The sequence below is a fragment of the Pseudorca crassidens genome, chromosome 2, assembly GCF_039906515.1.
Source record: "Pseudorca crassidens isolate mPseCra1 chromosome 2, mPseCra1.hap1, whole genome shotgun sequence".
NCBI lineage: Eukaryota > Metazoa > Chordata > Mammalia > Artiodactyla > Delphinidae > Pseudorca > Pseudorca crassidens.
Window position 1 is genome coordinate 176490620 of NC_090297.1, and position 23593 is coordinate 176514212.

At 39.8% G+C, this 23593-nt stretch overlaps 1 long non-coding RNA gene across 1 annotated transcript in view; it reads right to left on the bottom strand.

The window, feature by feature from the left end:
* LOC137212240 (uncharacterized) overlaps nucleotides 1-23593 on the bottom strand; it is a 44825-nt gene that overhangs the window by 19726 nt on the left and 1506 nt on the right. Inside the window, exon 2 of the long non-coding RNA XR_010937411.1 lies at nucleotides 22506-22590. This is a non-coding gene — a long non-coding RNA (uncharacterized lncRNA). The remainder of the gene's footprint in view (nucleotides 1-22505; nucleotides 22591-23593) is intronic.

Here is a 23593-nt window from a genome sequence, read left to right on the forward strand (position 1 = left end):
TATAATTTTTTAATGGGAGAAAACTTAAGAAAAATCTAAGAAAATGAAAGGGTAGTGCACTAGGACAGATTCTACACTGCCTCTCAGTTTGCCCAGGGAGACTTTTTGTGTTTCGTCAGAATGCATTATCATCACCTGCCTTTAAGCTCAAGTCACTAAAGGTCTTAATTACTGGAGAGAGAGAGGGGGAGAGAGAGAGAGAGAGAGAGAGAGAGAGAGAGAGAGAGAGAGAGAGAGAGTGTGTGTGTGTGTGTGTGTGTGTGTGTGTGTGTTTGGTTTCTCTAATGTAATGGTTTGTAGCAGAAGCAGAAATGAGATCTTGGTCAATTCCATTTTCCACCTTTAAAATGGAAATTAACATACTGTGATTGTATTGGGTGCAAGATAAGCTATAAGGATGTATTTTACAACATGGGGAACATGGCCAATATTTTATAACAACTGTAAATGGAGTGTAACCTTTAAAAATTGTGTAAAAATTAAAAAATGCTATGTTTGTTACAATACTGCCACTAAAATACAATTCCAATTTTATATAATGCAAAGTTAATTACTTTAAAAACTTTACTTCAAAGAAACTAAACTACTCACAAAGGTATTCATTAGTTCACATCTCCAAGATACTGTATGTTTATTTAGATGAGCATTTGGTTCTTGAAAAATTAAGTCTTGTTGGCTCGGTATTCTAACATTGCTGCATTATTTGAAAATAAGCAGAAGGTTTGTAAACAGGGGTTTTAAAAAAACTAGAGGTCTAAGCTCCTAACTGATGAAGGAGTAGCAACCAGCATATGGAAGGATCAGTGTTGAGTCTAGTATTAATTGATCTGGTTTATAGATGCAGTAAATGGGGACATGAGAGAGTTGTACAAATTCATGTGCAAAATGGCTAAGACAATGGTTATCTATCTAATCTTCATATCGGTTAAGATTAGTTTCTTCCACCCCACACCACAAGAAATAGGAAGAATAGTAACCATTTAATGACAATTTTCCTATTATTAACATTAGTAAAAACCATAATGAATTCATAAATTCATGATCACCATTATTGATCAAATGTGATGGAGATCAACATTAGCCAGGAAATGTTGACATTTTGGACCACAATTTAAGTACATTCTCCGATGGACTAGAGGACATGGGGAAGGGGAAGGGGAAGCTGGGATGAAGTGAGAGAGTGGCATGGACATATATACACTACCAAACGTAAAATAGCTAGCTAGTGGGAAGCAGCCGCATAGCACAGGGAGATCAGCTCGGTGCTTTGTGACCACCTAAAGGGGTAGATAGGGAGGGTGGGAGGGAGATGCAAGAGGGAGGGGATATGGGGATATATGTATACATATAGCTGATTCACTTGGTTATACAGCAGCAACTAACACACCATTGTAAAGCAATTATACTCCAATAAAGATGTTAAAAAATAAATAAATAAAAAAATAAATTAAAAAATAAGTATATTCTCTGTCTTGTGCATTTTTTTCCATAGTGTTCTCTCAGCATGGAAGGCCTGATATTCATTCACAGAGCATTTCTTAGGTTTCTATTATGTGCCAGGCTCTGGGAGACAAAACCAAATAAGATACAATTCCTTTCTCAGAGGATTCACAATTAAATAAAAGAGGGTGGGTAGCAAAGTAAATACTATGTGCACTTACGAGGCCTAGATACTGATAGAAATGTGCATAAGGAAACAATGCTCCACAGACAATGAAGCCAATAATAAATTTTTTCCTTGGGAGAGATATCAGGAAGGGCTTCACAAAGAAAGGGGTTTCTGAGTGGAGTCTAGAAAGGAATATGAGACAGGGGCCCATTCCAGAAGAGGCTTGAAGGCACAAAACAGCCCAGGCTGCCTCCTTTGAAGAAAATGTTCTGCTTTGATAGATGGATAGGTAAAAAAGAATCGATATAAAAAAAAGAACAGAATAGATATATTCTATATAATGTATATGTTATATACATTATATAAAATATATGTAAATATTATATATATGAATATATATAATAAATGAATATGTGTGTACAGATACACTACGTGTATAGATACACGTATATATATATATGTATTTTGCATTCTTTCGAGCAAAGTAGCCATTTCCACCAGCCTTTCCTACACATTCCTTCTCTGGCCCTCCATTTCTCACTTGATCCACAGTTTTGTTTTTTAAAATGCTTACTCTGTGTGCTCTCACATTTGGGAGCAAAACAGCACCCAGAAAATACCTGAAATTTAAATTATTAATCATAATTTTATTAAGTCGTTTATGTATAAATCTAAAAAAGAACACTATCTCATCATTGTTTTGACTGCTTCTGCGCTACTGTGATAGAGTTGAGTAGGTGTGACAGAGTGCATATGATCCAAAAATTTAAAATATTTACTATCTGACACTAGAGAAGTTTGCCTATTTTTAGTGTAGAATACACAGTCCAGAAATAAATCAATACATAAATGGAACTTGGAATCAAGATTATGTTACCACCTAGCAATGGGGTAGGAGCCTTTTCAACAAATAGTGCTATGTAAATTGAATAATGATATGCAAGAAGAAATTATTCCTGACTTCAATCTTAAACCATGCACAAAAATCAATTTCATTTAAAAGTCAAACAAATAAAGCTTCTTCAAAATAACACAAGAGATGTTAAAAAGGTTTTTAAAAAACTAACCGCTGATAAAAAGCAATAATCAAAAAGGAATAACTTAATACACTAAACTTCAATAAAATCAAATCAAGATGTTCTGATTTTCAAAAGACATCGTTAATAAAGAGGCAAGCCACACAGTGGGAGAATATATTTGCAACTTATAGAACCAACAAAAGACTCTAGTTCTTTCAAATACAAATACATAGCCAGCTAGCTAGATCGACCCAATAAGAAATAGGCAAGAGATTAGAAGATATCCAAATAACCTGGTCACATAAAATGGTGGTCCACATCATTAGTCAATCAATAATATGCATTAAAAACAAAACAAAACAAAACAAATACTATCCCATCATTGTTTTAGAGCAAGTAGAGCTAAATGCACTTACTTCAAATACTCTGGTGCCACCTGGCGGTTTGTTTCCATATGACAGCCTACTGATAAATTGATCACTTTTTAATTTTGTTACAGAAAACTTAAAATACTATACTCAAGCATCTGCTCAACAACTATTTATTAAGCGTTATGTTGGGATCCGAAATATCGTTAGTCATTAGGTTCACAAAGATAAATAATAAATGGACATTTTCTCAAGGGATGTATTTTCTGGTGTGTGTTTTGAGGGAGGGACTGGAGAGGAGATACAAAGATAACACACTGTAACAGCACCTGTAATAGACCCGGAAACCATGTCTGTATCTTTATCATCATTTGTGTCAGACTAAAAAAAAAAAAATTCCTGTGCTGAACGATTTCCTCTGCTTAGGAAAGCTAGAGAGGTATATCTATGTTGACTACTCTTCATGCAACTAACAAGAGATTAAGAATCTAAAAAGTAGCTGATTATATTAAAATCTGTCAAATTGTGTAATTTACATTTTGGGGGAAGAAAGAGCATCCTGGTTTCATTTAATAAGTAATAGTGTCAACAGCAGAACTCAAATCACTTGGCATTCCCTTTTCCACCACTCCCCCATCGTTTCCTCTCCTGCCCCAGGGCACCTGAAAACTACTTCCAGCCCGAATCTGCTCCTCAAGTAGGGCTATACCATGCCTGTTGTTAGCTGAGAAACCCTTTACCCACCTCAACAGTTGTCTTTGATAGCAGCTGCTATCTGCTTAGCACTGTTTAGACCGGTGTTTTCAATAGCCCTTTTCATGTTTGGGAAGAAACAATTATTCACTCTAGACAGTGTCCCACACATTGCAGTGTATTTGGCATTCTTGGAATTTAGGCATCCAAATACCTGCAGCCCTCATCAGCCTTTCAAACAAAATATAATGCTTCCAAACATTTTCAGATGCTCCCTAGAAGTTTAGAGCATATAGGTGAGCAATGAAGTACACACAAGAAAAATACTGATTCATTTATTCAACAATTTATTAAGCATCTATAATTATGAGACAAATAACATATACAGGGAACTCACTGATTGGAGAGACAAAATAAACATAAAATCACAATTCATGTTGTTGTAAAAATATATACGAGGTGATACTAAGAAAACAAAAGGAAAAAAAATGACTGGGAGAATAGAGATAGCTATAAAGTGCAGGAAAAACATGTATCTCGGTTTCGAAGGAAGCGTGGGGCAGCCCAGGAAAGGGCGGGGAGACACTGCAGTGGTGGAAACAATTTGAAATTGTTTCCTGAGCCGAAGGGGCGGGGCCGGGGGAAAGGTGACTTTTGAACCACCTGCGTGCGGAATCTGAACGGTGTTCTGCTCTTCCGACTCTGTAATCCTGCCTTGGGGTCTGAGTTACTCTCACACCATCAGCCATGACTCGCTGTGAGGCGCCATCTGGCCCTGTTACCACGTCGAACCCCCTCCCGGCCTCCGTGTTACATTTCAGATCTCTGCTCCCTCCTTTCGAAGCGTTCTGCCGGAACCTCAGACTTGAAAGGTCTACAAGCGAGCTTCTGGTCTCTCCTTCCCAACTGTCGCCTCCTCCGGTCACTATTTTAACCTCAAAGTCACTTCGTTTTCTTTCTTTGAGATTTCCCTGCTGCCATAGAAATCAAGTCAGTTGCTATTCTCTGCTCTAGTTTTCTGGAACAATGTATTTTTTATAAATTTTTTCTTGTAAACTCCAAGTGCTATAATGCAGGAACGTCATTCCTGGGCTCCTCTTCGCCTCCCCCGTCCGGGCCCTGAGCCCCTGCTCTCCACCCTCTGCCGTCACCCATGCCCTTTGACATCACACACATCTGACATTTGACTTTAGTGGCTTTGGTCTCATGCTCAAAAACGTAAGGGCCAGTGACGGAAGAAAAGAGAACTGTGCTTATGCTGGCGTTTGAGGTCCCCCGCAATCTGGACCCCAGCTAACTCCTTAATCCATCTAGGGACGGTCCTTGACTTTCAGTGTCGGGAACTGGTAGTAATGACGAGTGCAACAGTCAAGAAATTCTGAGAGCTTTCTATACCTCGACACTCAGAGAAGGGCTTTATGTAAATTTTCTCATTTAGCCTTGACTACCTCACTTATTTATTACCCCTTTTAGTTCCCATTTTGCAGATGAAGAAACAGAGGTTTAGAGGTTAGGTAACTTGGCCACATTTTTTTCACTTGTAGTAAAGGATAGAGCCGGAATTTGACATATGAAGTTATTTCTGATTCTTAATGCCATGCTATACTTCCGATTTTCTCCTCTCTCTCTCTCATTCTCTCTTTTTCTCTACGTCTATTCACCCCTCTCTATTTTCTGAAATAAATTTTAATACATGACCTAAAATGCCTCCATTTTGTCCCGTCGGAATTCAGCCCATCTGTCAGATCCTCAGAGCCCACTTTCTCCATAAACACCCCCCTCCCACATCAACTTAAGTCAGTCAGCTCCGCCTCCCGCCAAGCCAGTGGTTCCCACCTTTGGCTGCACGGTCGGAATCACCTGTGGAGACTTAGTATAATTGGTTGGGAAGCACCTGGGCATCACGATTTGTCAGTCTCTCAAGGTGATTCCAATGTACAGCCGGGGATGAAAAACGGCTACAAGATCTTAACGCTTTTTTGGACTCCACAGCTCTTTTGGCAACTAGAATCACAGACTAGCATGATTTCGAGACAGATTTGGAGATCAGCTATTTTATCTGTAAATGAGAATGTTGAATATGATGAGTAATATTCAAAAATCTTTGGCAAAAGACTTTGAAATTATTCAGAGACACAACGAAATTATGTAAAAAAGAAAGTTGAACTTCTTTCATGGAAATGGAGGGGGGAAATGTCAGATCCCACTAATTTGCCTTTTTCCCTCATTACAACTCTGGGGTCCCTGAAGGAACTACATCAACCTCTAGGGCACCGAAGATCAAACCCTGAATATGCTGCATTACATCAGTCCTTTCTGTCTGTAAGAGTCTGACAGTCTATGGTATCATGGCTAAACAAAAGATGAATTATCTACGTGTTAGTCCTATTATCAGACTATTTCTCTTTCAACAATGTGTCATTTAGCTGACAGAGTGTCCATTTCTTAGGGAATCAGATTTATCTAATAAAAAAATAATAGTATTTTCAAATGACCTAGGAATGGCACTGTGTACCAAACAGCTGATATTAATATTTCAAACTCACACCACCTCTGAGGACAAACGCCAGTGAAGAAATTGAGGGTTGAGGGGTTAAGTGACCCACCTCGAAATGTGGTACAATTTAGTGCCAAACTCCCCACTCCTAATCCAGTTTATTCTATTTTTTATAAATATTTTATGAGCCTCTCCTTTACCTGCCACCATGGGCATAAAAACATTTCCACTAACGAGTAGCACAGAGCTGTCTCTAAGCTACTTGGAACCAAAGTTCAGCTGGAATTTAGTATAATACACAATTCACAAGACATTTCCAGAGATCAGCGGGGGGCAGGGGAAAAACACAATTCAGTTTTGCATTCACGTAAGGTAAAAGGCACTGGAGACATTTTTTTTCTCAATGACAAATACAAAGTAAAATTCTTTGTAACAAAAAAAAAAGTGGCATATCAAGCTTGCATTCCACAACTATCAAGGAAAGATTAAAGAAGAAATAAATCAATGAAGAAAACCTGTTATTTCAAAACAGGTCAAATTGTAACAAAAGGAAGAACATTTTAAAAATATTCTGGGCATGGGTGTCTCAGTTTTCTGAGAAAGCTCTGCTCACCACAGCTCATTTTTATTCCCATTTTACTTTTCCTCTTCCCCCATCAGATTGTTTTCCTTACTATATGAGGATCCGTGCAGAGGTCTGCCAAATTAAACCGCCACAAGAATACAGGGGATCAAGATTCCCAATAGTGAGGGAAGCTTAGATGAGTAATCCATCAGGATGCGCCACCACTCAGTCAAGGTAGTAATATACTCAGGGGGACACACGTCCATCCACAGGGACTGAATCCTTTCAGTTTAATATATCTTATTACTTGTGCCAACAATCTTGAAAGGCACATCATGCCCTAGAAATTACAGAGTCATTGCTTTTTTTAATTAACAGCCAAATAAAAAGAAACCAATAGCAACAGAACTGAATAACTTAAGTCCTATTTAAAAGAATTTAGTTCAATATTAAACTTGGAGTTCTTCAATTAAAGACACATCCGCTCTCAATTCTTAAATCTTTGTAAGAAAATACAAAGATTTAAGAATTGAGAGCAGATCTGGAAGTTGGCCATGTATATTTAAATTTATACATATTGTATAATATATGTTCTAATCTAATATTTAGCTAATACTTTTACCTTGTGTGTTTAGAAAACATTGTTTCATTCATTTTAAATAAGAAATTCATTGACTGTAACTGATATCTAGCTTAACTGAGGCAAGTGTTTAGGTTGACCAGCATTTATATAGTTTAGGGGGACATACATGGAGGTATGATTTGGACATAATGTGCTGAATGTCCTTAGCTTTCTTCTGAGGGAACTGACCTAGGAATTTCATATGCGTAGGTTGTCAATACTGGGCACAGCTTCTTGGAACAGGGGTGGTTGTCATACCCTAAGGCAGCCATCCACAGGTGACTGTCACAGGATTCTGTCCATAAGAAATGCCCTTATACTGGATGATGACAACTCAACCAAAATGAATACTCTCTCTTGGGGAAACTTGCAAAGACAGAGTCACTTAGCAGCAGCAGAAGTAAAAGCAGGTGAAACAAAGATGAGCTGGGGTATAAAATAGCCAAGGTCAACAGGAAAGACGGACCCACATTTCTGGAGGCAGCACCAGAGAACCAGGTTATGACCAGAGCAATGTCGAACACTGAAGTTCCACTTCTCCCTAAGGCACGACTACAGAATTACAGTTTTATTCTGAAAGTGGGGCTGGAAATGTAGCTTTTCAGGCTACTTCCTGCTCTTCCTCAATCAGAAGTCCTATTATATACCGTAACCAAACACATCTCTGTTCCTTGCAGCCTCAAAAATCCATAAGGCCATGTGCCTTAAATACCTTTAATTGAGCATGATCAATAAGGTTAAAAAAAAAAAACAACCTATGGATTTCAGGGCTAATTGCTTTTTTTTGTAATGTCATGACTAGTTTTCAAATTTTCCTCTATACTACCACATAGTTGATCAACAACACTCAATAATCCTAACTTGTGTTATAAATTTTTAAAAGGTAGTATGGTGGTGAAGTTCTTCAGTGGTGAAGAACACAGTCTCTGGGGCATTGGTTCAATCTCAACTCTGCTACCTAACAGCTCTGTGACCTTGAGTACACTTCTAAATTTCTCTGAACCTCAGTCTCCTCCTCCGTAAAACAGATATATTAATTGTATCTACCTCATACAGTCTTGGTGAAAATTAAATGAATTACACAGGTAAAGCTGATAAGAAGCACTATTATGAGTTATTAAGATATTATTATTATTGAGAAAATCATTTAAACACTAGAAGACTGTATTTTAATTTTAAAACAGCATCATCTACTTTTAAAAGGGTGATTAATCTTAGTGGAAGCTGGTGGCATCCTTCATCCTCAGAATGCTTTCATTCGTATTATTCTACTGAAATATAAAGGTGAAAATGAAAGCAACTCTCAAAAGATACCAAGTGAGCACGTTGCTTCATTACACTGAACTTCAGATACAAGATTTGGCAAGAAAAATATGCTTAACCGAAATATTCTGAATTCTTCTATTATACAGACAAGCACGCTAAGCTATTCATAAAAATTCCTGGCCCCAGGATATTCACTGGAGCTAGTCATCAAATAATTCAAACAGCTGATAAAGAGTTGACCGAGACAAAAATGATTGAATTCCTCTCCAAAGAACCGGAGTGAGTCTCTGGCAAAAACAAGAAGCTATTATGTCCTGTCCAATTTATTTGGTCTAGTGATTCAAAGAACACTGTTGCATCCCTTATCATTTCCCTTTCTAAGGTTCTGATATTCATTAGGAAAGGTCCTTAGCGACCCTGAAGAGTTCATGTTCATTAACTACATTAGATTGAATAAACTGGACATGGCCTTGCAGAGCGATAAAACAAAAGGAGCCAGCAGATGCGGGACATGAGTGCCTGAAAGTGGCTTTCAGAGATGCGCTCACTGGCCGGGCCCTCCCCATCGGAGGCCTCCAGCCGCGGACTCAGCAGTCCTCTCCACCCCCTTCCTTTCCTGTTTGTTCTTAGGGCTGGATACTTTTTATGAGCAAGAGGATTAAGAGGCCCAGGGGCAGATGCTCTTTTACAGTAAGTACTACTGCAATCTCCAAGCAAGCTTTCCATGCTGCTGACGGCAGTCACTCCCCAAAGAGACACTTCTTAAATACCTATTTTAAGATCCACATTTTGGTAATTTTATTAAGTTAGAAATTAAACACTTGCTGGCTCAAGTGCATCACTGACTATGAACAAAACGGTGCTTAGAGACCTTTTCAAAGTATATATTCTCTGCATTGCTCAGCACTACTTTTGTCCAGCTAAACACACGGCAAAACGGGTGAATGCCCGGGACATGTCTGTGCTGCTGGCCACAGAGATGATAAATCCAAAGCATGGTCAGAAGGAATTTGAGGCATCTCTGAGAGACTTGGAGAACTCCGATGTCACATTTCAGACCCTCAAACTGTGTCTGTGGAACTCATCAGTAAAGTTTCCATGATAAAAATGCTGGATTTTTCTCTGGCCCTTTGAACAGAGAATATAATCTCAGTGTTTTCTCTTATGTATCGTGAGAGGTAGAAAGCATTAAATCTAGAAAGGACATTACATGACTTGTTTTAGCCCTGACAATTCTAAAGTGATACATGTGCCCCTGGTGAGTGATGGGAAGACATTAATGAAATTAATTACTTAGGCTTAGTTCATTCATTGTTAATACTGACATGGCCATTTATTGATACTCATTTGGGTAAAAGCAAGCCAAGAAGGAAAATCAAGAAAATAAAAAGAATAAGAAAGATGAAATTACACAGAGTCTCGATTTGTGCTTTGACCTTACTACAAACCATCTCTGTATCTTTTTCTTTCCCCAAGCAATTTATCATCCTAGTGACCTCTGCATAAACATACTATGATCTGTCTCCTTACGAGAAAAATGTTCAATGCAATCAAGCATATTTCTTTTTGTAAAACCTTTGGTTGTTTTAAAATGTCAACAACTTTACATGTTGGTAGGTACTATGTGCATATGTGTAAGTAACATAAGCATGTGTATGTGTATTTACGTGTATTCACACAGGTATGCATGCATATATAGTTATATATATAATATGTTATTTGATGGGGTCTATACCTGTATCTTTAACTGTAACTATATCTATATATTTTTATATAGATAGGTAAACAAAACTTAATCCTTTCCAGGTCTTGAATTTCTTGGGTAATCTGATAAGATCTCCTAAGGAAAATGCACCTGTGTACAGCTATAAAAACCAATGTTACCAGCAAGGTATGCATTCACCTCCAAGTCCATGGGTCACTAATTAGGAACCCTGGGTAACCCTTACACTGGTCAGCAAAAATGTTCAGTTTAGAAAAATATTAGGGAATTATTATACCATTTTCTATATTATAATAAATAGGACAAGAAACATTAATATTCCTCTGATTTTATTTTCAAGTCAGGCCAGAGGAAGTGCCTTAAGACAATGGGCCCAGGCAAAAAGCCCAGCCTGTTCATTGTTTTTTGTTTTGTTTTGTTGTTTTGCCTCGGCAACTTTCATATACAGCACAGTAAAGGGAATCACATCTCTCTCTTCCTTTGGCTGCTCTCAAGAGGAGAGGGAGAAAGGCCCTATGGTCCTGGAGATGGACTGTGGTATTACCAGGGTATCTGGTAGGCGTGGAGGTTAGGATGACACCAGCATCTGGGTCACTGAATTGCAAATTACCCACTTCTTGAGTAAGAAAGCATTTTATGGGCATTGATCAAGCTATGTAGCATTTCTGTGTTTTCTAATGTGTACTTCAATACTACTTCCTAGGAAGAGGGGCTTTCCTTGAGCTTGAGGTTGTTGAAGATTTATATGATGAAAAAGTCTTAATAATTAAGGTCCAGCCCCAGGAATAAAAACAGGGAGAGCTATTTGTTTGTGGCTACATATACCTAACGACCCCACCATTTTTTTTTATTGTAGCCATCACAGCCCATTGTGACTGGCATAATTTCCAAAAGGAAGCAGAGACCATGAATGAAAGAATGTCAAAATATTTTATTGGCCACAGGGTATCCTCCGTGCCCTAGGAGTCAGGCAATATAATTTAACTCAGAGAGCACAGATTTCATAGAATCGTATGAGCCAAAATAGTCTACTTCTCTTCCCTGGGGTGCTCCTGGATGGCAGCCCTTCTCATTTCCAGGACAAAACAAAAGGAGGGAGAGAGTTTGGCATCTCATCTAGGAACTATCGCCTCATTCAATGGTCTAAGATTTATAATCCTCAATATATTCTGTGTCATGCTCAGAACATCCCAAGTGCCCTTTTAAGTAAGGCTGGTTCCATTCAGAATATGGGAGATTTCAAGAATATTATTTGTGGGCTTCCCTGGTGGTGCAGTGGTTGAGGATCTGCCTGCCAAGGCAGAGGACACGGGTTCGAGCCCTGGTCTGGGAAGATCCCACATGCCGCGGAGCAACTGGGCCCGTGAGCCACAACTACTGAGCCTGCACGTCTGGAGCCTGTGCCCCACAACAAGAGAGGCCGCGACAGTGAGAGGCCCGCGCACCGTGATGAAGAGTGGCCCCCGCTTGCCACAACTAGAGAAAGCCCTCGCACAGAAACGAAGACCCAACTCAGCCATAAATAAATAAATAATTTTTTAAAAAACAGAATATTATTTGTGAGTTAAAAAAAGAAAGAAAAGGAAAGTCTTTTCACCAATTTGTGGCCTTCCACCATTATTACCTCTGGCAGAAGTTAAGTTTGACTGCAGAAAGCAAATGGGAAAGCAATTCAGCAAGTTCAAAAGTGCACTGACCATTTAATTATTCTTAAATTATATTCTACATAAGGATTAATATTAGGCCTCTGTAGCATCAAGTCTCTACTTTGTTAACTATTTAAATATATCTTAAAACTTGTAAGATATATTTTAAACAGTATATTTAAACCTGTAACAGCGCTTCAGGATAATATATAAATCAGTGAGTACTCGAGACAATGATTTTAAAATATCTCAAACATTTGCAACTTCTCTTGTTAGTTTTCCTTAAGTTTTATCCGTTTCCCCTTATTCAGTTAATAAATGGTTATTGAATGCCTACTATACCCCAAGCACCGTGCAAAGTATTGAAGATATGATAGTAAATAAGATAAATACAGGTTTCTTGCCCTTAGAGACCTTGCAATATTTGGGGAGACGATGAAAGCGATGAGGCAAGTCTAGCATGATATGTGCTTTGACAGGGACGAGCAGTTTGCTAAGATATGACATTGAAAAGGGCGTCTAGACAAGACTGCAGGAATTATGGGCAGACTTCTAGATAAAGTGCCATCTAAGTTGGATCCTGAGTGGTGAGCCTTTTTTTTTAATATATAAATTTATTTATTTGTTTATTTTTGGCTGCGTTGGGTCTTCGTTGCTGCACAGGTTCTCTCTAGTTGCGGCGAGCGGGGGCTACTCTTCGTTGCGGTGCGCTGGCTTCTCATTGCAGTGTCTTCTCTTGTTGCAGAGCATGGGCTCTAGATGCGCGGGCTTCAGTAGCTGTAGCACGTGGGCTCAGTAGTTGTGGCTTGTGGGAGTAGTTGTGGCACACGGGCTTAGTTGCTCTGCGGTATGTGGGATCTTCCCGGACCAGGGCTCGAACCCATGTCCCCTGCATTGGCAGGCAGATTCTTAACCATTGTGCCACCAGGGAAGCCCAAGTGGTGAGCCTTTAACCAGATTCAAGAAGGTGATGGTTTGAGAAAAGGAGCAAGATAGGGCAATAATGAGATAGAAGCGAATATCAACAGCTTTACTTTAAAACATCACAGAATCCTGTCTCAGTCTAAAGGTTAATGAGAAGGATCCAGTATGGAGGAAGAAGGTGACGCTAGAGGGGGCAGTGGGAATAAATGACAGAACAAAGACCTCATGAAGGTATAATGAAGGCATAGCACAGCCGAGGAATGGGTTTGAAGAAGGATCATTACACTGCAATGGAAGGAAAGAATAAACAAGAATATAAAGAAATTTAAAGGTGCAGTGGCAGGAAGTTGAGAGAATTCCCATAGCATGGTTTCAATTTCTTAATATGAACAAATATAGTAATCAATATTCACTGATTACATTTTATGTCTCAATCAGGGTGATTAGAGTTCATCTAATACTCAGAACTTTCTGTAACATTGATAATTTCTTCCCCGTTTGCAAATGAAAAAGAACACCTCAGAGAAGATAGTTTGTCCAATATCACACAACCAGAATGTGTCAAAGATATGAATTCAGATTCTCTAAACTACATGTTTCTTTCCAGTTCCTCCAATGAAGTAGAAGAAGCAGTTCTCCATTGTGAGAGTGAGAGGGAAATGGAGACAAGTTTGAAGAGAGTAGAAAAGGATCAAAATTCTCACTAATTTCTCCCATTCTAACTACAAGGCCTCCTAGATAGGGTAATGAATAGTAACAGACTGTCAAAAATTATTTGGAAATCTCAAGATTTGATCAACAGCTCGATCAAGCGTGGACATGGAAAAAGTAGGCAGTTGAATTGATCTAAGATAGAAATTCTTCCAGATAGATGGTGTCTTAGCTCAGGCTGCCATAGCAAAATACTGTAGACTAAGTGGCTTAAACAATAGAATATAAATATTTCTCAGAGTGCTAGAGGCTGGGAAATCCAAGATCCAGGGGCTGGCCTATTCAGCTCCCCAGTGAGAGCTCTCTTCTTGCACTGCAGATGGCCACCTCCTCACTGTGTCCTTATACGGCAAAGAGAGAGAGAGAGAGCACACGGGGTCTCTCTTCCTCTTCTAGTAAGGACACATGCCATCATGTGCCTTACCCTTACGACCTCATCTAGTTCTCCTTATAGCCCAAATGCCCCGTCTCCAAATACCATCACATTGGGAATTAGGAATGCATCAACCCATGCATTTGGGGGTGATACAATTCAGTACACAGTAGATAAAAAAAGGAAAGATAATTAAATATGTGATTAAGAACTGTTCAAGAGCTGGACCATGAAAATCTATGATGAATGGGAAAGGAAGTGAAGACCAGGGGGCTTATTGCAAAGGAGAAAGTGGTGGAGGCCAGATGATGTGACAGAATATTGAAATGGGAGCGACTCAGCGCAAATAAAACAGATGGAAGATGGGATGACTGAATTGACTTTTTAATTTTTAATATTTCCCATATTGGTTTTTAGTTACTATCTAAAAACAAATAAGGGTCTATATGCCTATTTTCTACAGGCACAAAGGAACAAATAAGTTTGGAGTGTGCTCTGCAAACACAGTTGTGGAGAGAGAAAACTCGGGTTCAGAAAGAAGCTGGCAGCTTTGAAGAAGAATGAATGGCACATGGAGTTTCCCGAAGAGAAGAAAAGGTGAACAAAGGGAGCTGAAAGAGATCTCCGTGGGCACGCCAGTAAAACCGTGCCCTGTGCCTAGTAGAGGAGAAAAACAGGTGACTACGGAAAGAGGAATACAATCCCTACTATCTGTAAGATACACTCACTGTTTGGAAGTAATCTATCTCACCAGATAATGAGGTTTAACAATTTCAGTGAATGACTGAAAGACAGTTTTAAAAAGAGTGAGAGGTCAGTATCACTGAAGAAAATATGATAAATATTAAGCTCTACTTTAAAATAGCATGTTAAATTAACAGGGTTTTTTTTTGATCCCATCAACCTTCACTAAGATGGAACTCAGAGACAGTGTCACCTTCTGTCTGCTGCTTCATAAATTATATTCTCCAAGGAAGGGGATTAACAGGCAAGGGAAAATATTCAACCACTTTAATCGCTAGTAGACATCTTTTAATCGTCAAAATAAAATTTTGTCCAATAAACTTAAATGAGGTTAAGAATACAAATGTATTAATTTTCAAGGAGTTCAAAAATAGAACTGAACACTAAAATCTAGTGGATTTGTGCTAAGTTATGTTGAAACATATTATTGAATAATTTAGTTTAGCAGTTCTCAAAATGTGGTCTTCAGCCCCCTGAGGGTCCCCAAAAGGTTAGAGCCATTTTAATAAGAAGACTAAGACTTTGTCATTTTCACTGTGTTGACATCTGCACTGAATGTGCAAAATGGTGATGGATTAAACAGCTGGCACTTTAGAATGAATGGAGGCAGTGGCACCAAACTGCAGAGTGGTCATTATTTTCTTCAGGCCAACACATCCACTTCCACTTAAGGATGTCCTTGACGAAGCACAGATATATTAATATTATTAAATCTGGACCCTTGAGTACATGTCTTTTTAATATTCTGTGTGACAAGATGGGAAGTACACATAAGGCACTTCTGTTGCGTGTCAAAATCTGACGGTTGTCATGAGGAAAAACATTTGTGCAATTGTTTTAAGTTGTGAGCCGAACCTTCTACTATTTTCATGAAACATCACTTTTACTGAAAAGAACAGCTGGAAAACAAATATTATTCAGACTTGAATCTTGTCATACATTTTCTCAAACATGAACAAAGTGAGCCTGTCACTTAAGGATAACAACTAACAGTATTTACTGCAAATTAACACTGTTTAAGCTTCAAGTAAAAGCTTCCATTAGCTTGACAGCTTTCCAACACTTCCAGACTTTTCTGGTAAATTTGGTGGTGATATTAATGAAATTTCTGGATATTGTATAACGAAATTCATCAACATTTGGAAGACTACAAAATTCAACATAATATTTTCCAAATGTTCAATGTGTCATATTACAGAAATATGCATGGGTAAAAACTGCATTCAAATAACATGATAGACCAATGGATTTTAATGTAATGACATGTTTATTGATTCCACATTACCATTAACTTTTAAGAAACTACCACTTGCTGAGTTTGGGTGTGGTATCGAAGAAGGTTCTTCACAATTATTTATAAAGGCTATTAAAACGCTCCTCCCTTTTTCAACTATATATGTGCGTACAATGCTGAATTTTCTTCATTTACTTCAACCAAAGAAACATATCACCAAAGACTGAATGCAGAGGCAGATAGGTTAATCCAGCAATCCACTATTAGGACAGGTAGTAGAAAGATTTGCAGAAGGGTAAAACACTGCCACTTCTCTCACTCAACTTTTATTTGGAAAATCTAGTTATTTCATTAAAATTATGTTAACATGTGATGAGATTAGTATGGGTTTTCAAATGAATCCATATAAACATTTAAAATTCTGTTTTAATTTCTATTATAAATATATATAAACAAAATTTCCTTAGTGTCTTAATAGCATTTCCGTGTGTATAGGGTCTCTAAAACCAAACGTTTTGAGAATTCTTGCTTTAAAGGAGAAAAATTCACCTGTAACTGTGATTTCTATTATATCCACCGATTAAATTATTGAATTTTAAATGTTATGTTGACCTTAGTTCATAAGATACACCGGTCAAAGAAAAAATACCCAGGGCTCAGGTTTTATTTTAAAAGACTGGAAACATATCTGATTATAATAAAATTATAAATCCATCTGCCCCTCTCCTTTCCCAGGACTTTTTTCAAGACTCTGTAAATCAAGTCTTCTGGACGCAGGAGTAAGGAACTTTTGCCGTGACACCAATATTGCACTGGCAGCCCACATACAACTATTTTTATTCCACCCAGGGCTAGAAAACTTTCTTCCTCCCCAGAGAGAGTTTTTTGGCTTCCAGGCCAAGTGGCTAGGATAATAGTCTCCTGCTTTCCTCCTGCTTTGGGGAATCTTAATCCTATGGACAGCTGATCACAGACCCTGAAGCTCCCTCCATATTTTCCCAAGACAGCCGGCAATAGGACATATACAATGAAAATCAGACTTTTGGTCCATAGGTCAAGATTTATATAACTAGCCAAGGTCTTGACAAGCATCCTGAATTCATACAAGATGTATTTGTTTTATAAAAAGAGATAGAGAGAGATGATGTTTGTTAGAAATACTTTTAAAAGGTATTTAACTATTCAATAAATATTTTTACCAACACAGGGAATATAAAGGTATAAACGTGTGGGGTGGGTAAAGAGGAGAGCTGGAGAGCGAAGTCAGATTGGAGCTGTCCCACCCTAACAAGTGGGCGACGGGGCCTCCTGCACCATAATTCATGTGTCCGCCCCTTGGGCGTAGATTGTTCCTACTGAGATCAAATAGAGTATTAACGGATAGCTCGAGTCCTCCTCACCTGCAGTAGCAGCTCTACCGGTCCCCTCCAGTAAATTCCTGAGCATTCTTGAGAGCTGGGTTGAGGGGATGGGGATGGAGAGGCACTACTTTTCTGAGTCAGCCCACGCCACAGCTTGGATCTCCATGCTGCGAGCTCACCCAGCTGCGGTCCCCAGCTGGCCAGCTTGCCCCTCCTGCCCCTCTGCTGGATTTCATGTTTCTGCAGCAGAAACACCAGTACCTGTCTCCTTCCAAATACATGTGCTCACCTTGTCTCTTAAAATAAAGAATACTAATTTTCAGCTAGACAGCTTGCAGTCAGCTAGGAGTCTTGGTTTCCCAGCCTCCCTTGTCTCTAAGTACTGGTGAGTGAGATGTGTAAAAAGGTCTGTGGAAATGGAGTTCTGTGCAACTTCCAGGAAGCCTCTTTGGAAAAGAGGAAACATGCCCTTCTTCCTCCCTTTCCCCATCCTACCTCCGGTAGGATGGGGTCTGATGCCTGCTGTAGTGACCACAGGGAACTGCTGGATGAGAACCGTACCCTCAGGTGGCTGAATGGAGAACAGGAAGGGCTGTGGGTTCCTGATGACCCTGGGGCTGGCACTGCTGCCCTGGATGGCCCTCCCCTAGAATTCTTTACAGGAGAAATAAGTCTCCCATCATATTTAAGCCATGCCCTTTCAAGTTTTCTGCCACACAGAGTAATGACCAGTCCTAACCTTAACTCTTTCTTTCTTTCCCCAAATTATAAATAACACTAGGCTATTCTGAGCCAAAAAAGCATTCAATGGAAACTTGACAGTAACCATATAAAGGTATAAAATGGAAAGGAATTACTGCAAATCCAGTGGAGGACATCCCTGTTTCTAGATACTTGTTATTACTCCCCTGCTGTGGAAATATTCTTCAATGTCCATACTCACCCACAAGTCCCCTGCCTTCCATCACATTCATGAGGCTCTCCTTCCTCCTCGTTTGATTGTCACTTAGATGATCTCTGGTTGACTCACCATAACTCGAAATTCCTCTCACTCTATCTTGTCAAACAGTCCACGCCTGTCCTTCTCCCACTGACTCCATCCAAATGAGACCAACAGCATTGTGTTTCTCAAGCAAAAATGCCATCAGAGCCCATCTCAGTGTTTTCACCAACAAAAGAACCATCTACCCCAGAGATAATGTAAGCAATTCCATCAGAAGGAAAAAGCAGCTACCATACATTTTTTCATAGTATTTTTCTTTCTACTCTATATTAATTAAGAAGTCAGGAAAATACACCTGTGAAAATTTAATGAAATCAGAAATTCCAGCACAGATTTTAGCAGAGTTTCTGTGTATCATGAAAAGTGCCTAGGAAGGCATGAGACCCGATGCTGGCAAAGGCGCTGTGATTTATGTGAAAGCAGAAGCCATCTCTCCTGACACAGAGTTCCACCTCTGGTGATCCGTCACGCCCCGCCCCTGCAAGTCCACACACCCAGCTCCGGCTGACGCCTGCAGACACTGCCTACCAGGCCTGCCCCTACTTCCTGCACTTTATGATTTTTCTCTTCAACTGTCATGGGATGCAACTTCTCTCATTTAAGACACAGCATAAAAGGTTTGCCTTCTTACTCTCTTACCCGTAGCTTTCAATGAACGCACGTGCTCTGAGAGCCCTGCTATGGGATCCACAGCCTTCTCTTCACTGCCAGTTACTGCAATTATCCATCAGATTTCACATGGATGTTGGAATCAAGACCCCGGCCTGACAGTGTCTTACCTCACCTCCATACTTTTTCATCTCCGCTCGACCTCGGATACTTAAGAGTGTATCTGAACATGTCACCATCTAACACTTCACTTCTTAAATCTTCAACTCTGATTTTCTATCACCAACAATTTTTAGCCTTCCACCTTTCTCTTCCTCACTCCCACTACAACTACTTTTTTAAGCCTTTTGAGAGAATTCTGGGAAAAGAAGGCAGAGCAAAAGATTCTCTGTCCCTCTTTCTTAGAAACTATCCAACAATAATCAGGAGAAAACCAGAAAAGACCACCTCATCTTCAATAAAAACTGATGAAAGTCCATAACTCTGGATGAAAATACATAGAAAAGAGTTCCAAAGGGCAATGATGATTAGACCAGGGCCTTGAAAGTGTGACCAGGATCTCAGCAGAACCCAGGCAGTGTATGCAGCGTGCTGAGTTCACCGTAGCTACATCCCACGTTCAGGGGCAAACAGTGGTCTCTGGTTAGAATAGCAAGATTCCCATGTGGGACGGGCAGCGGGAGCCTCCAAGATGCCTTTGTGTTGCAAAGAAGTGGCCCCAGGAAGGTGGAACTGAAAGAGGAAATATATAAAAAAGCTGTTGGGCTTCCCTGGTGGCGCACTGGTTGAGGGTCCGCCTGCCGATGCAGGGGACGCAGGTTCGTGCCCCAGTCTGGGAGGATCTCACATGCCTCGGAGCAGCTGCGCCCGTGAGCCATGGCCGCTGAGCCTGCGTGTCCGGAGCCTGTGCTCCGCGACGGGAGAGGCCACAACAGTGAGAGGCCCGCGTACTGAAAAAAAAAAAAAAAAAAAAGCTGTCTGCCATGGCAATGACAGCACGGAGAATAAAATACGGTAGCAAGCAGCCCTGCAGGTGCTAATCTTGCCCACTGGAGAAGGAAAAAAGATCTCAGCACGCCTGTGTGTGCATGTGTGGATGTAGGCACATCCCCCACCTCGTACCACGTTCTAGACTTCACAGAGCCCCGGGGGGACCTTCTTGTAACCCCGAGGGTGTGAGGAAATTGGCTGATCTTCAAAACCTGCAGGCCCACCCTTTCCTCTGATACCTCACCCAGCTCTCTTTCAGAACTGCTCACCTTTCCAAGATGAACAATACTAAGAATAATAAGAAAACACTTAGAAAAGGAGCAGGACGCAGAGAGGAGCACACTACACAAAAGGCAGATGAAGATCCTTTGTCAAAAAGTAAAGACAACAAAATAGGTGATGTTATTTGCACGCCTGACTCTCTGCACCAGACTGTGGCCTAGTGTTCCCAGCACCTAGCAGTGTGGCTGGTACATACTAAATATTTCATCTAGGTTTGATGAGCAAAGAAGTGACTTTCTAAAGTGGCATTTCAGATATTATTGGTCTCCTTCTGAAAATGATTTGGGGTGATTGGGCCCTCCTGGATTTCCTGAAATGAAACAAATATGTGTAGCTTTCTTTGCTAAGTTTAATGAAGACAGGTTGTTTTGAAAGTCTAATTAAATTCAACAAATATTCGTTGAGTCCGTACTATGTGCAGCTTACTCTGCTGGGTTCTACCATGGATTTAAAAACAAGATCTGATTCTAATTTGAAAAGATACGTGCACCCCAATGTTCATAGCAGCACTATTTACAACAGTCAAGACATGGAAGCAATCTAAGTGTCCATCGACAGATGAATGGATAAAGAAGATGTGGTACATATATACAATGGAATATTCCTCAGCCATAAAAAGAACGAAATAATGCCATTTGCAGCAACATGGATGGACCTAGAGATTATCATACTAAGTGAAGTATGTCAGACAGAGAAAGACAAATACCATATGATAACACTTCTATGTGGAATCTAAAATATGATACAAGTGAACTCATTTACAAAACAGAAACAGACTCACAGATATAGAAAACAAACTTATGGTTACCAAAGGGGAAAGGGGGTGGGGAAGGGATAAATTAGGAGTTTGGGATTAGCAGATACAAACTGCTGTAAAATAAATAACTAGGTCCTACTGTATAGTACAGGGAACTATATTCAATATCCTATAACAAACCATAATAGAAAAGAATATATATATGTATAACTGAATCACTTTGTTGTACATGAGAAACTAACACAACACTGTAAATCAACTATACTTTAATAAAAAAATATATCTATATATAGATAAACAAGACCTCGAGGGGTTGAATATTCACTATTTAATTAATTACATTTTTAATTTTAAAACGTTTCTTAATTAGTCTGGGGAAGGGCAAATGGTGTTTCCTGACCACCAGAATCTATTCTAACAGTAAAACCATTGCTACTATTCCAATATAACAATAGACAGAATAGGTAGATGATTCAAACTCTTTTAAATAGTGCAAATGAACTGGATTTCTTTTAAATTTAATAATAAATGAATATTGTAATAAGTTTGCATGGAGACAGATGCAAATTACTGTGGTGGTAACTTCATAATGTATGCAAATGTCAAATCATTATGCAGCACACCTGAAACCAATACAATATTGTATGTCAACTATATTTCAATTAAAAAATTCTTAAAAGATACTTAATTCCTCATTTCAAGATAAATAAATAATAAATGGTCATGGTAAATGAAGTTCATACATTTATGTACTCATTCAACAAGTATTTGTAAAATGCCTTCTATTTGGAAGATGCTATATTATATTAGGCAGTTTGGGAGTTCCTAAATCTGATACTCAAAGTATAGGTGATATATGACTGTGATACATTTTAAATTTTTGTTTGTAAACGAATGGATTTTTATTCAGAGTTTAATATTAGAGGAAAGGGGAGATTTTGGGTTTCTGGTTCCGCACGTAAGGAGTCTGGAAGTTGCCACTCCCTCCCAACAACAAGTAAAAAGCTGAACTGGGCTTCCCTGGTGGCGCAGTGGTTGGGAGTCCGCCTGCTGACGCAGGGGACACGGGCTCGTGCCCCCGTCCGGGAAGATCCCACATGCCGCGGAGCGGCTGGGCCCGTGAGCCATGGCTGCTGAGCCTGCGAGTCCGGAGCCTGTGCTCCGCAACGGGAGAGGCCACAACAGTGAGAGGCCCGCGTACCGCAGAAAAAAAAAAAAAAAAAAAAAAAAGCTGAACAGAAACAGACGGAAGAATCAATAGCTTTTCTTGGATCCATGAGAGACATGAGGACACAGGCCAACTGCTGTCCCCAAGACTGGAGAGACAGACAGTCAAATACAGGGAGCTGGGGTTTACTGGAGCCGAAACAGCTATGGGAACTAATGCTGGGGGGGAACCCTGCACTGTAATTAATGAATTGCTGGAGACTCAGTGCTGACAACGCTGAGAGGTAAACGCTGCAGGTAAACACAGTCATAGGAGGTCCCCCACAGTTTTGTAACACTTACCTCCAGGATCTTGACAAGGCTTCTACGGTGAGTATCTGAGAAAAATCTCCTTGGCCTCCGGCAGTGGGAGGGGAAAAGGAACCATCTGAAATACACCAGAGCACTCTCTTCTTAAAAAGGCTGCCCTCAGGTGAAACTAGTTAACCAGAGCCTAGCCTGCTGGGAGATTATCAGAGCCTAACTGACTGGGGGAAAGGGAAATACCCAACTGCAGCCCGCTCTAGCCATCCTGCCCCACCTAAGAGGGGAGGGAAAACTGAGAAACACTTGTGAAGCTCATAGCCCAGAGGCCTCCACTCCCTAAATTCTGAGACCTAATCACAGGACTATAGAACGCTTCCCCTCCCACTCACCACCAAGGTACTAAGGCCAATTTACAGCAGTTCTTTCACCTGGTACATCATGTCCCGCTTTCAAGAAAAATTACAATGCCTACCAAAAGGCAAAAAACATAATCTGAAGGGAAGGAGCCAGCATCAGAGCCAGGCATGGCAGGGACGTTAGAATTATCAGACAGGGGATTTAAAACAACTGTGATTAATACGCTGAGGGCTCTGACGGGTAAAGCAGACAGCATGCAAGATCAGATGGGCAATGTCAGCAGAGAGATGGAAATCATAAGAAAGAAAGGAAAAGAAATGCTAGAGATCAAAAGCACTGTAACAGAAATGAAGGACGCCTTACATAGGCTTGTTAGTAGACTAGACACAGGTGAGGAAAGACTCTCTGAGCTTGCATATATGTCAATAGAAACCGCCAAAAAGAGAAAAGAGACTGAAGAAAACAGAACAGACTACCCAAGGACTGTGGGACAACCACCAAACATGTAACATGTATGTAATGGGAATACCAGATGGAGACGGAAGAGAGGAAGGAGCAGAAGAAATAGTGGAAAAAATAGTGACTAAGAATTTCCCCAAATTAAAGTCAGACACCAAAACACAGATCCAGGAAGCTCAGAGAACACCAGGATAAACACCAACACAATCTGTATGTAGGCGTATCATCTTCAAACTATCGAAAATCAAAGATAAAGAAAAAATCTTGAAAGAAGCCAGAGGAATATAACACTTTACCTACAGAGGAAC